Source organism: Apodemus sylvaticus, chromosome 3 (genome assembly GCF_947179515.1).
Source record: "Apodemus sylvaticus chromosome 3, mApoSyl1.1, whole genome shotgun sequence".
In the NCBI taxonomy this organism is placed as follows: domain Eukaryota; kingdom Metazoa; phylum Chordata; class Mammalia; order Rodentia; family Muridae; genus Apodemus; species Apodemus sylvaticus.
The window spans coordinates 85,115,836-85,131,427 of NC_067474.1; positions in this window are offsets into that span (position 1 = coordinate 85,115,836).

The window sequence follows — 15,592 nt, forward strand, 5'->3', positions numbered from 1 at the left end:
CACACACACAGAGTCACACATATCCCCCCACACAGAAATCCCATAAAAAGAAAAGTCACAAGCCATAATACATAAGCAAAATATATGATAATAAATATCATGCTCATATAATATGATAAAAATAGTATGCCCACACATAACATTGAATTTGTTTTGAGTTAGCCACGTACTGGTGGTAAGCATGGGTCCTGGACTTAAACATGGTTAGTATACCCAGGGAGACTTCTTTGGAAAAGACTAAGTTATCCTTCACAAACAAGTGTCAATTGAAGAAAACTTTTCGATTAAGGATTTGGGTTTCTGTATACTTCCCCTCTCAGCCTGAAACCTCACCTGTTATAGAACTGTACTGACCCCATGCATACTGACACAGTATGTTCATATGTGCCTTAGTCATGTTTGGTTTGCCACTGGTTTCTTGGTATCTTACATTCCCACTGCCTTCTTTAATAATTTTTGTGCCTGCAAGGTTCTTGTGCTCTGAGAGGTTTTTGGTCGAAACACTCCACTTTGGATTGATTATTTCATGGTCCCTCACTCTCTTCATTTGATCTAGTTGTGGATCTCTGTATTTGTATGCATGAATATACTACAGGAAGAATCTTCTCTGGTGATGGCTGAATAAGGCCATCTATCCAATCAGATAATGAGTGATTACACTCAAGACTTTTGTGGTACTAGATTTATCCATTTACCTGAAATTTAATGGTTTTGTTATTTTTTAGTAGATGAGTAATATGCTATTATATAAATGTATCACATCTTTATCTGTTCTTTGGTCATAGACATCTAAACCGTTTCCATTTTTTTTTGGCTATTATTAATAAGGCCATAAAATACAATGAATGTGGATGAAAAAGTGTTTATACAGTATGATGTTAAGGCCTTTGGATATATGTTTAAGAATATCACAACTCTATCATGATGTAGATCAATTCATAATTGTCTACAAAATTCTTAGTCTGTAGCCTGCCACTATGTCTATATAATAGTGATTTTTTTTCCAAGCAGAAGATTTTCAGTTTCATGAGGTCCTATTTATTAATTGTTGTTATTAGTGTCTATCCTATTAATGTTCTGTTCACAAAGAATTTTTATCCTAATTAATTCAAAACTATTCTCCACTTTCATTTCTATCAGATTCAGTGTGCTTTAACTATTCTGTTTTTAGATGTGTGTGTGTGTGTGTGTGTGTGTGTGCGCGCGCGCGTGTGTGTGTATTTCCCAGATGACAATTGTCATATCAAAATCTGTAAAGAAATGTGTTAGAATTTTGAAGGTATCCCATCAAGTCTTTAGAATAGTCATTTTTATTACATCAGTCCTTCCAAATTATGAGCATGGGGGTCTTCCTATTTTCTGATACCTTCTTCAATTTCTTTATTGTCTTAAAATTTTAAATATACAAAGCTTTCACTTCCTTGGTAAGAATTAGCCCAAGATATTTTAATTCTTCTGAGGTTATTGTGAAAGATATTATTTCCCTGATTTCATTCTCCATCTGTCACTTTCATATAGGATGGCTACTGATAATTGAATGACAATTTTATGTCCTTCTTCTTTGCTGAAAGTGTCTATAGGACTTACGAAATGGAGTATTAATTGTCATTCCTGTGTAAAAATCATATCATCTGCAAGAAAAGATGCTTTGACTTTCCTTTGCCCATTTCTGTGCACTTGATCTTTTTCTGTAATCTTACTGTTCTATCCACACCTTCAAGTTGGGAGTAGAAATGGAGAGAATGACCTCACCTTGTTCCTGATTGTAGAGTAAATGAATAGATTTTTATTCCATTTAGATAGATGTTTTCAGTAAATTGCCATCATTCTGTTGAGATATGTCACATATATTCCTAGTCATTTGAGCACAGTTTTTCATGACAAGATATTTAATTTTTGTCAGATTCTTTTCTACATCTAATGAGATCATCATGTGGCTTTTGTCTTTCAGTCTGTTCATATGGTGATTTACATTTATTGATATTTGACTCATCCCTCAATCTCTGAAAAGGACCCTACTTGATCATAATGGATGTTCTTTTTGTTGTGTTCTTATATTTAGTTTGAAAGCATTTTTTTTGTTTCTATTTTACTGGTTTCATCACTGAGCTTGATTATTTCTTGACATCTACTCCTTTTGGGTACAAATTCTTTTTTCATTATAGCATGTACAGGTATGCTGTTTAGTTTAATTTTTGATATATGCTCTCTTTGAGTCTTGTGTGTAAACACTTTGTGCTATAATCTTGCTCCTTTGAACTGCTTTTGTTGTTTCTCATAGGCTCGAGAATATTGTGTTCTATTTTCATTAAATTCTAAAAAAAATATTTTGTCTCTTATTTCTGACTTAACTCATTTTTTCATTCAGTAACAATTTGTCCAGTTTACATTTCTTTGTAAGCTTTCTGTTTTGTTGTTGATATCCAGCTTTAATCCATTCTAGTCAGAGAGGATGCAGGATGTTATTTCAATTGTCTTATTTCCTTTGAGATTTGCTTTGTGTCCTAGTATATAGTGAATTTTGGAGATAGTCCAATGAGCTTCTCAGAAGAATTTATATTATTTTGTATTTGGGTGAAGTGTTCTGTAAATATCTTGTAGATCCATTTGATTTATGGTCTCACTTACCTTCAGTATTGCTTTGTTTAGGTTTTGTCTGGATGACATGTCTTTAAGAGTTGGATATTAAAGTCACCCACATCACTGTGTGTAGGTCAATAAGTAATTGTAGCTGTAATAGTGTTTCTTTAATGAACTTGTATTGGTGCATATATATTTAGATTATAATACATTCTTGGTTGATTTTTCCTTTGTTCAGTAGGTAGGGTCCTACCATCTGAGTAGTTTTGATTTGAAGTCTGCTTTGTAAGAATGAAATGTTTACACCAGTTTACTTCTAGAATCCATATCCAGAAAATTATATTTCTCTACATTTGTGTTGTTGTCGCTGTTATCCTGAGATGATGTCCATCTTTGATGTTAAGATGTGTTTCTTGAAGACATGAGAAGAGCAGATTTTATTTTTTAATTCACTCTGTTAATCTCTAACTTTTTACTGTATACTTGAGACCAGACTATTAAGAATAGGTATTACCATTGTGTATATATACCACATTTTTTGCATCCACTCTTCTGTTGAGGGATACCTGGGTTCTTTCCAGATTCTGGCAATTATAAACAGGGCTGATATAAACATAGTGGAACATGTATCTTTATTACATGCTGGGGAATCTTCCGGGTATATGCTCAGGAGTGGTATAGCAGGATCTTCTGGAAGTGAGGTGCCCAGCTTTCTGAGGAACCACCAGACTGATTTCCAGAGTGGTTGTACCAATTTGCAACCCCACCAGCAGTGGAGGAGTGTTCCTCTTTCTCCACATCAGCCTGGGTGGCCGCCACATCTCCAGGTCCCTCAAGAGGCTAGTGGGGGCTTCCGGGCGGCCAGCTGGGAGAAGTCAGTGTGCTCCAATAAATCCTGCGGGCCCCAGCGGGAGCCTTCAGGTGCCTGCTTCGGGATCTGAACAGCCTGGACAACAGCACCCTGTCTATAGGCAGTGCAGAGTGTAAGCTGTGCACCAGAGGCCAACGGGGAAGGGGCAGCTTGCACTGGTGAGTCCAGCACTGACAAGACCAAGTAACACCAGTGAGAGCTAGATGGCAAAAGGCAAACGCAGAAACGTCACTAACAGAAATCAAGGCAATATGGCAACATCTGAACCAAATTCTCCTCTACCAGCAAGTCCTGGATACCCCATCACACCAGTAAAACAAGATTTGGATTTAAAATCACTGGTCATGATGCTGGTACAGGAACACATGAAGGACATTCAGGAGAAAATGGATCAAAAGTTAGAAGCCCTTGCAAGGGAAACACAAAATCATTGAAAGAAATCCAGGAGAATACAAAAGCCAACAAGGAGGAAATGCAAAAAAACACTTAAAGAAATACAGGAGAACTTTGCTCAACAGGCTGAGGTCATGAAAGACGAAACACAAAAATCTCTTAAAGAAATACAGGAGAACTTTGGTCAACAGGCTGAGCTCATGAAAGAGGAAACACAAAAATCTCTTAAAGAATTACAGGAAAACACAAACATGCAAGGGAAGGAGCTAAGCAAAACCATCCAGGATCTAAAATCAGAAGTAGAAACAACTAAGAAAACTCAAAGGGAGACAACTTTGGAGATAGAAAGCCTTGGGAAGAAATCAGGGGACAGAGATGCAAATATCAACAACAGAATACAAGAGATAGAAGAAAGAATCTCAGATGCTGAAGATTCCATAGAAACCATGGACTCAACAGTTAAAGAAAATGCAAAGTGCAAAAAGCTTGTAACCCAAAATATCCAGGAAATCCAGGACACAATGAGAAGACCAAACCTAAGGATTATAGGCATAGATGAGAGTGAAGATTTACAACTTAAAGGGCCAGCAAATATCTTCAATAAAATTATGGAAGAAAACTTCCCTAACCTAAAGAGAGAGATGCCCATGAATATACAAGAAGCCTACAGAACTCCAAACAGACTGGACCAGAACAGAAATACTTCCCGTCACATAATAATCAAAACACCAAATGTTCTAAACAAAGAAAGAATACTAAAGGCAGTAAGAGAAAAAGGCCAAGTAACATATAAAGGAAGACCTATCAGAATCACAGCAGACTTTTCACCTGAGACTATGAAGGCTAGAAGGTCCTGGGCAGATCTCATGCAGACTCTAAGAGAACACAAATGCCAACCAAAACTACTATATCCAGCAAAACTCTCAATCACCATAGATGGAGAAACTAAGATATTTCACGACAAAACCAAGTTCACCCAATATCTATCCACAAACCCAGCCCTAAAAAGGATAATAGGAGGACAACACCAATACAAGGAGGGAAACTCCACCCTGAAAAAAGCAAGATAGTAACCTTTCATCAAACCCAAAAGAAGTTAAGCAATCAAATTTAAAAAATAACGTCAAAAATGATAGGAAATAACAATCACTATTCCTTAATATCTCTTAACATCAATGGACTCAATGCCCCAATAAAAAGACACAGACTAACTGACTGGATATGTAAACAGGACCCTACATTTTGCTGCTTACAGGAAACACACCTCAGGGTCAAAGACAAACACTACCTTAGAGTAAAAGGCTGGAAGACAATTTTACAAGCAAATGGTCTCAGGAAACAAGCTGGAGTAGCCATTTTAATATCAGATAAAATTGACTTTCAACCCAAAGTCATCAAAAGAGACTCTGAGGGACACTTCTTGCTGGTCAAAGGAAAAATACAACAAGAAGAACTCTCAATCCTGAACATCTATGCTCCAAATGCAAGGGCACCCTCTTTCATAAAAGAAACTCTATTAAAACTCAAAGCACACATTACACCTAACACAATAATTGTGGGTGACTTCAACACTGCACTTTCCTCAATGGACCGATCAGGAAAACAGAAACTAAACAAGGACACAATAAAACTAATTGAAGCTTTGGACCAATTAGACTTAACTGATATATATAGAACATTCTATCCTAAAGCAAAAGAATATACCTTTTTCTCAGCACCTCATGGTACCTTCTCCAAAATCGACCATATAATTGGTCACAAGACAGACCTCAACAAATATAAAAAGATAGAACTAATCCCATGCCTCCTATCTGATCACTATGGAATAAAAGTGGTCTTCAATAGCAACAGAAACAACAGAAAACCCACATACACGTGGAAATTGAACAATACTCTACTCAATGACACCTTGGTCAAGGAAGAAATAAAGAAAGAAATTAAAGACTTTTTAGAACACAATGAAAATGAAAACACAACATACCCAAATCTATGGGACACAATGAAAGCAGTGCTAAGAGGAAAACTCATAGCCCTGAGTGCCTCCAAAAAGAAAATGGAGAGAGCATACATTACCAACTTAATGACACACCTGAAAGCCCTAGAACAAAAAGAAGCTATTTCACCCAGGAGGAGTAGAAGGCAGGAAATCATCAAACTCAGGGCCGAAATCAATCAAGTAGAAACAAAGAGAACCATACAAAAAATCAACAAAACTAGGAGCTGGTTCTTTGAGAAAATCAACAAGATAGATAAACCCTTAGCCAGACTGACCAAAGGGCACAGAGAAAGTATCCAAATTAACAAACTTAGAAATGAAAAGGGAGACATAACAACGGAAACTGAGGAAATCCAAAAAATCATCAGATCCTACTACAAGAGCCTGTACTCAACACAACTGGAGAATCTGGAGGAAATGGACAATTTCCTTGACAGATACCAAATACCAAAATTAAATCAGGACCAACTAGACCATCTAAACAGTCCCATAAAGCCTAAAGAAATAGAAGGAGTCATAGAAAGTCTTCCAACCAAAAAAAGCACAGGACCAGATGGTTTCAGTGCAGAATTCTACCAGACCTTCAAAGAAGAGTTAACACCAATACTCTTCAAACTATTCCACAAAATAGAAACAGAAGGAACACTACCCAATTCCTTCTACGAAGCCACAATTACGCTGATACCAAAGCCACACATAGATCCAACAAAGAAAGAGAACTTCAGACCAATTTCCCTTATGAACATCGATGCAAAAATACTCAACAAAATTCTTGCCAACCGAATCCAAGAACACATCAAAACGATCATCCACCATGATCAAGTAGGCTTTATCCCGGGAATGCAGGGTTGGTTCAATATACGGAAATCCATCAATACAATCCACTACATAAACAAACTCAAAGAACAAAACCACATGGTCATTTCATTGGATGCTGAAAAAGCATTTGACAAAATTCAGCATCCTTTCATGCTTAAAGTCTTGGAGAGAACAGGAATTCAAGGCCCATACCTAAACATAGTAAAAGCAATATACAGCAAACCGGTAGCCAGCATCAAACTAAACGGAGAGAAACTTGAAGCAATCCCACTGAAATCAGGGACCAGACAAGGCTGCCCCCTTTCTCCTTATCTTTTCAATATTGTACTTGAGGTACTAGCTCGGGCAATTCGACAACATAAGGAGGTCAAAGGGATACAAATTGGAAAGGAGGAAGTCAAACTATCATTATTTGCAGACGACATGATCGTCTACCTAAGTGACCCAAAGAACTCCACTAGAGAGCTCCTACAGCTGATAAACAACTTCAGCAAAGTGGCAGGTTACAAAATCAACTCAAGCAAATCAGTGGCCTTCCTATACTCAAAGGATAAACAGGCTGAGAAAGAAATTAGGGAAATGACCCCCTTCACAATAGCCACAAACAATATAAAGTATCTTGGGGTGACTCTTACCAAACATGCGAAAGATCTGTATGGCAAGAACTTCAAGACTCTGAAGAAGGAAATGGAAGAAGACCTCAAAAAATGGGAAAACCTCCCATGCTCATGGATCGGTAGAATCAATATAGTTAAAATGGCCATTTTGCCTAAAGCACTATACAGATTCAATGCAATACCCATCAAAATCCCAACTCAATTCTTCACAGAGTTAGAAAGAGCAATTATCAAATTCATCTGGAACAACAAAAAACCCAGGATAGCTAAAACTATTCTCAGCAACAAAAGAAAATCTGGGGGAATCAGTATCCCTGACCTCAAGCAATACTACAGAGCAATAGTGTTAAAAACTGCATGGTATTGGTACAGTGGCAGGCAGGAGGATCAATGGAACAGGATTGAAGATCCAGAAATGAACCCACACACCTATGGCCACTTGATCCTCGACAAAGAGGCTGAAAACATCCAATGGAAAAAAGATAGCCTTTTCAACAAATGGTGCTGGTTCAACTGGAGGTCAGCATGCAGAAGAATGCGAATTGATCCATCCTTGTCTCCTTGTACTAAGCTCAAATCCAAATGGATCAAGGACCTCCACATAAAGCCAGACACTCTGAAGCTAATAGAAAAGAAACTGGGGAAGACCCTTGAGGACATCGGTACAGGGAGAAAGTTTCTGAACAGAACACCAATAGCGTATGCTCTAAGAGCAAGAATTGACAAATGGGACCTCATAAGGTTACAGAGTTTCTGTAAGGCAAAGGACACCATCAAGAGGACAGATCGGCAACCAACAAATTGGGAAAAGATCTTCACCAATCCTACATCAGATAGAGGGCTAATATCCAATATATATAAAGAACTCAAGAAGTTAGACTCCAGAAAACCGAACAACCCTATTAAAAAATGGGGTACAGAGTTAAACAAAGAATTCTCACCTGAAGAACTTCGGATGGCGGAGAAGCATCTTAAAAAATGCTCCACTTCATTAGTCATTAGGGAAATGCAAATCAAAACAACCCTAAGATTTCATCTTACACCAGTCAGAATGGCTAAGATTAAAAATTCAGGAGACAGCAGGTGTTGGAGAGGGTGCGGAGAAAGAGGAACACTCCTCCACTGCTGGTGGGGTTGCAAATTGGTACAACCACTCTGGAAATCAGTCTGGCGGTTCCTCCGAAAACTGGGCACCTCACTTCCAGAAGATCCTGCTATACCACTCCTGGGCATATACCCAGAGGATTCCCCACCATGTAATAAGGATACATGCTCTACTATGTTCATAGCAGCCCTATTTATAATTGCCAGATGCTGGAAAGAACCCAGGTATCCCTCAACAGAAGAGTGGATACAAAAAATGTGGTATATCTACACAATGGAGTACTATTCAGCCATTAGAAACAATGAATTCATGAAATTCTTAGGCAAATGGATGGAGCTAGAGAACATCATACTAAGTGAGGTAACCCAGACTCAAAAGGTGAATCATGGTATGCACTCACTAATAAGTGGTTATTAACCTAGAAAACTGGAATACCCAAAACATAATCCACACATCAAATGAGATACAAGAAGAAAGCAGGAGTGGTCCCTGGTTCTGGAAAGACTCAGTGAAACAGTATTTGGCAAAACCAGAACGGGGAACTGGGAAGGGGTGGGAGGGAGGACAGGGGAAGAGAAGGGGGCTTACGGGACTTTCGGGGAGTGGGGGGGGGCTAGAAAAGGGGAAATCATTTGAAATGTAAATAAATTATATCAAATAAAAAAAAAATTTTTTTTATTGATATATTTTTTATTTACATTTCAAATGATTTCCCCTTTTCTGGGTCCCCACTCCCCCCAAGTTCTATAAGCCCTTTTCCCTCCCCCTGTTCCTCCATCTACCCCTTCCTACTTCCCTGTTCTGGTATTCCCCTATACTGTTGCACTGAGTCTTTCCAGAACCAGGGGCCACTCCTCCATTCTTTTTGGACATCATTTAATATGTGGATTATGTCTTGGGTATTCAAAGTTTCTAGGCTAATATCCACTTATCAGTGAGTGCATACCATGATTGATGTTTTGAGACTGTGTTACCTCACTTAGTATGATGTTCTCCAGCTCCATCTATTTGTCTAAGAATTTCATGAATTCATTGTTTTTAATGGCTGAATAGTACTCCATTGTGTAAATATACCACATTTTTTGTATCCATTCCTCTGTTGAGAGACACCTGGGTTCTTTCCAGCTTCTGGCTACTACAAATAGGGCTGCTATGAACATAGTGGAGCATGTGTCCTTATTGCATGCTTAAGAATCCTCTGGGTATATGTCCAGGAGTGGTATAACAGGGTCCTCAGGAAGTGTCATGCCCAGTTTTCTGAGGAACCGCCAGACTGATTTCCAAAGTGGTTGCACCATCTTGCAATCCCACCAGCAGTGGTGGAGTATTCCTCTTTCTCCACATCCTCGCCAACACCTGCTGTCTCCTGAGTTTTTGACCCTAGCCATTCTGACTGGTGTGAGGTGAAATCTCAGGGTTGTTTTGATTTGCATTTCCCTAATGATTAATGGTGTTGACCATTTCTTAAGGTGTTTCTCAGCCCTCCGAAGTTCTTCATGTGAAAATTCTTTGTTTAGCTCCATACCCCACTTTTTAATGGAGTTATTTGGTTCTCTGGGTTCTACCTTATTGCGTTCTTTGTATATATTAGATATTAGCCCTCTGTCAGATTTAGGGTTGGTGAAGATCCTTTCCCAATCTGTTAGTCTTATAGGCATAGAATAAGGTCCAATAATGATTTAAGAATTACCTCAATTGCAGGCTGACTTGAATTAGTAAGAGAAAACTAAATCTGCAAATATTTATCAAAGTCAGAAAATATAGATGATGACTTATATGAAGAATAGCTCAATCCAGTTGGAACTGGGATCTTAGTTTGGTTATAATGACCTTACTTATGAAGCTTAGAAGTTGCAAGTTATGCTTAAGAAACCTCAAATTCCATGTCTATGCCCTCATGGCATTTTTCTTCAGTTATTCATAGAAAAATCTATATTTTAAAAAGTGTGATATTTGAAATGGTCTCTGAGCTCATTGAATTTTCTTGGGTTTCCATAGAATCTAGTGAGATCTAGTCTCTATATATATATAATATTTATTGACATTAAAATATTATGTAATTATGCTATTCGAATGGTATAGATTTGGAGAGACAGTTCAGTTGTTTATAGTGTTCAATGACCACTGTGTGAAAAGTGGTACCCTTCACCCACACCAGAAAGCACATCTTCAAGAATTACAGAGGTAGAATAAGTGTTAGAGCTTGCTGGCTTCCAGATACTCAAGAAAATATGAACTCAAGGTTTATAGAAGGTTCTGGACTCAAAGAAAAATATTCAAGTTGATAGATGAGAAATGTGACACCCAGTCTTGGTATCTCCATATGCACAGGCAAATATGCCTGAACAGGCACGTCTATGTTCACTGAAATACACAGACACTTACACACACACACACACACACACACACACACACATATATAGAAATATTTTAAAAGTAAAATATAAATAATAGTCACAAATAAGAGACAAATAAATGATAAAAATAAAAATATCACTATATCTATTTAGAAATACTAAAATTTAGAACAATATTATGAGCAAATATATGAATATGGAACACTGAAACTTCCTTTTTATTGCTGGTAGGAGAAAAATGATATAGCCACTTAGGAAGATAATCTGATTTTCTTTATCAAAACCAGTTGTAAATAATTTTATTGAAGCTTATATATTTATAATTTGAAGAAGAAATAAAAACCTGTTATTCTTACAGATGGTACAAGGTAATGGATCAATTTTTATCAACAACAAACAGACAACAATTCATGTCTGCAATATTGCACTGCTCTGGTTGTTGCATGATAAGCAACTGTATTACTCTCTTTTTAAATTTTAACAATAGTGATGACATACCACCTCTATTATTAAAAAAAATACTAAGGAACAGATCATATTGTGGGAAAAATAGCCATAATCGAATATTATATAAATATTTACACACAATTTTATTTATTTTCTAATGTAAAGTCAATTAATCCTATATTTGGACAAATTCTCAAATCCATCTGGAATAACAAAAAGCCCAGGATAGCTAAAACTATTCTCAACAATGAACGAAATTCTGGTGGAATCACCATCCCTGACCTCAAGCTATACTACAGAGCAATAGTGATAAAAACTGCATGGTACAGTGACAGACAGGTAGATCAATGGAATAGAATTGAAGACCCAGGAATGAACCCACACACCTATAGTCACTTGATTTTTGACAAAGAAACAAAAAACATCTAGTGGAAAAAAGCCGTTTCAAAAAATGTTGCTGGTTCAACAGGTAGTTAGCATGCAGAGGCATGCAAATGGTGAAATTTTGGAGAGTTCTAGAAGAGGCATAATGATAAAACTATAAAAAAGGATGTTTGCCAGAGGACGAGAAGAAGAAAATCAACAGACAAAGCACAGAAAGCTTTTAGACATTGAAACTGTCTTGTGTGATTCCATTCTAGTAGGCATATGTCATTGTATACTTGTTAAACCCATAGAACAAAGAAAAGGAAATCTGCGGATTTACATGGAAGTGAGTCTTAACAAAGCACTCAGTATCAAATGCTCTGCCTGGAAGATGTGCTGACAGTATAGGGGCTGAGTGTGCTGGGATGAAGCAGGAGGCACAGCAGAACAATGTACACTTTCCAATCAGTCTTGCAATGACCTTCAAGAATCTCTACAAAAAATTCTTTAAAAAAAACACATTTAGGTCTATTAGGGCTGAAAGGTGGATTATAAATTTATGTCTATATACAGGTGTCTGATAGTTTTCCTGTCATTTGTAAGCAGATAACTCAGGTAGAAATGGTGTGGTTCTTGATATGCAGTGGCTGGGAATGCTGAAGACTGTGGCCTCTGGGGCATACTGCTGTAAAGCATAACTATCATTACCATATTCTTAGGCTATGTTTACATGAGTAAAATAAATATTTAAAATAAAATAACCTGTGTATTGTCCTAGACCCCTGACTGACCCCTTTATCTCTATATACCTAGAGCTCATTTAGGAAGCAGAGTTGGCACACTAGCTAAGCTTGATGATTTCCCTAGATCCCTGATGACCTCATTTTCTCTACCTAACTAGGTCATGAAGCATGTACACTGGCCCAGCCAGGTGAGTATCCTCACTTCTTATTACTTGAATGTCATACTCCTTCCAAGGCCTATCTTTTTTTTAATGCTTTTTTCTTGGATATTTTCTTTGTTTACATTTCAAATGTTATCTTCTTTCCTGGTTTTGCCCATCTCCTGGAAACCCCCTGTCCCATCCTACCTCTCCCTGTTTCTATGAGGGTGTCCCTCCACCCACCCTACTCTCACCTCCCCACCCTTGATTCCCCTACACGGGGCATCTATCCATCTTTCATAAAACCAAGAACCACTCCTCCTATTCATGCCAGGCAAGGCAATCCTCTGCTCCATATGCAGCTGGAGCCATGTGTACTCCTTGGTTGATGGCCTAATTCCTGGGAAAAATGGGAGATCTGGTTGGTTGATATTGTTGTTCTTCCTATGAGATTAGAAACCCCTTCAACTCCTTTAGTCCTTTCTTTAAGTTCTCTATTGGGGACCCCACACTCAGTCTAATGGTTGGCTTTGCACATCCAACTTTATTTGTAAGGCTCCAGAAGGGCCTCCCAGGAGACAGCCATATCAGTCTCCTTTCAGCAAGCATTTCTTGGTTTCCACAATAGTGTCAGGGTTTGGTGACTGTATATGGAATGAATCTCCAGGTGGGACAATCTTTGGATGGCCTTTCCTTCAGTTCCTTATCAGATGTTCCTTATCAGAACATTCAGATAGTGTTGTACATTATCTCCATATTTGCTCCTGTGAGCATTTCCTTCCCCTTCTCAGAAGAACTGAAGCACCCACTCTTTGGTCTTTCTTCTTCTTGAGCTTCATGTGGTTTCTGAATTGTATCTTGGGTATTCAGAGATTTTGGGCTAATATTTACTTATTAGCGACTGTATACCATGTGTGTTATTTTGTTATTGTGTTACCTCACTCAGGATGATGTTTTCTAGTTACATTCATTTGCCTAGGAATTTCATGAATTCATTATTTTTAGAGCCTATACCAATCAGGTTAAATCCTCTGAAATGACAAGAAGTAGCCAGAACACCACCATAAGTTCTTTGGTGCATTTTTCTCTGTGAAGTCACAAGTGAAGCTCAATGACAACCAGCAAGATGAAACAATGCTAGAACATGGTCCACTGTCTATTGGGTTATACTTACACTCTTTCTACTTATTATGTGTCCATTCAACTCTCTGCTCCAGCATCACACGCCCTTTCACCAGGCATATTCCAGAAAGTTATCATGTGTCTGCTTTAGCAAAACATCCTCTCATATGACATATTCCAGAAAAAACATCACATGAGAAAACCAAGTCTCCAACAAAACCAGAAATTCCAAATTTAAAATTGTTCTTAATCACTTTCACTAAGTCACACTACAATTATTATAAAATATGAATTTCTTAAGTATAAGTTCTTACTGTACTAGCCTTGCATTTCTCCTTGCTCTTATTCCATAACTTCTATTGGCACTTTCATTTCAGCCTGTTTACTCTAACTCACCCCATTCTTGCACTTCATATAACTTAGATTTAATACTGCCCACTGTTTTATTTGGCTTCTCTCTGTCTCAAAACAGTCTGTATAAAATACATCCCTAGTATTATACATTATTCTTTTTTAATTACTTTAAAACATTCTATTAAATAGACACATCACAATATTCATTTTCTGATAATGGATATTTGAGTTGTCAGTTTATAGGAAGAATGAAAAACAAACAATATTTTCTTGTAAAATGACCTGTATGAAGCTTTGCATGGAGTAAATACCCAGACATAAATAGTTAGGCCATTAGTAAATAGATGTTTAAACTTACACAAAAATCAGTGGAAGTTTTCAATAGGTTTGTAGTATTTTAGAGTCAAACTCAAGTGCTTTTACACCTTCTCCAAGAACTCACAATGTCAGGCTTACTTTTTAGCCTTTTATTTTGGACAAAAGATAATCTCATTGTAGTTTTCATTTACAATTATGCATATCCCACATTTTATTACATTTCAAAATCTGATAGCTAGTCTACAGTGTAAAATGTCTAAACATTACTTTACATGCATTATTTATTCTTGCTTTAGTAAATGATTTATGGTTGATAACATGATGATTTATAAAAATGTGATCTATGGAACATTTGAGGTATCTAAGGTCCTTAAAAGAAATTTGACTGTAAAACTTTTTATAATAATTCTGAGGAGCTATTCACTTCATTCGTTGATATTTGCACTGACGGTACAAACACAGTGGCAAGAGGCACTTTAGCACTAATTAAATGAGTGACACCAAATAGATCAGCATTCACCCAATAGTCACTGCATTTCTCATTGCCAAATAAGTTTACCTATGTTAGTATTGTTTTCATTGTTTTATTAGTGCACATTATCTGTTTAAAAGTTTTAATTTTATTTATACAAATTTATGATATTACTTTCTAAAGCCTCATGGTTTTCATTCATTTAGACATAATTAGAAAGTATTTTGTGTGTGTGCGCATGTGCATGTGCATGTGTATGTGTGTATGTATGTGTGCGTAACAGAAAGAATTGTGGAGAGTGAGAATAAACTGAGACCATCATTTTGTTAGTCCATACAAAAGGAAGAATGTACAAATTATTATTTCTATCCATATAAAAATGGTTTCCATCCACAATGGATTATTTCTACTGTTATGATGGTCCTACTCTTAATTTTTTTTTTTAAAAAAAGGTGATTTATACATGTAAAACAATCCTTGTCATTCATGGCAAGGAAACAGAAAAGCCCATAACATGCAATTAGGCACAATGTATACAGTTTTCCTCCTAAAATTCAGATGGAATATACTGGTTCTAGTTGGAAGGTAAAACTAGGAAATCTACGAAAGGTAAGTATGAATCTGTTAAAAAAAAAAACTAGAGCTAAGATCTACCAGGGAAAAGTGCTCTCAAATACCCTTACCGAAGAATGCAAGAATTGGTGTTTTAAGCTTTGCTTTGTATCAGCTTCACATCTTATGCTAAACCTTCAGAATACAATGATATGTAATGATCATGTAGAGGTGACTAAATCAGAAACTCTTTAAATAAATTGACCTATAGATCCAGAATTATGGGATGTCCTCTTAGTTTAGTGACTGCATTACAACAGCATATGCTGGGAGGTCCAGT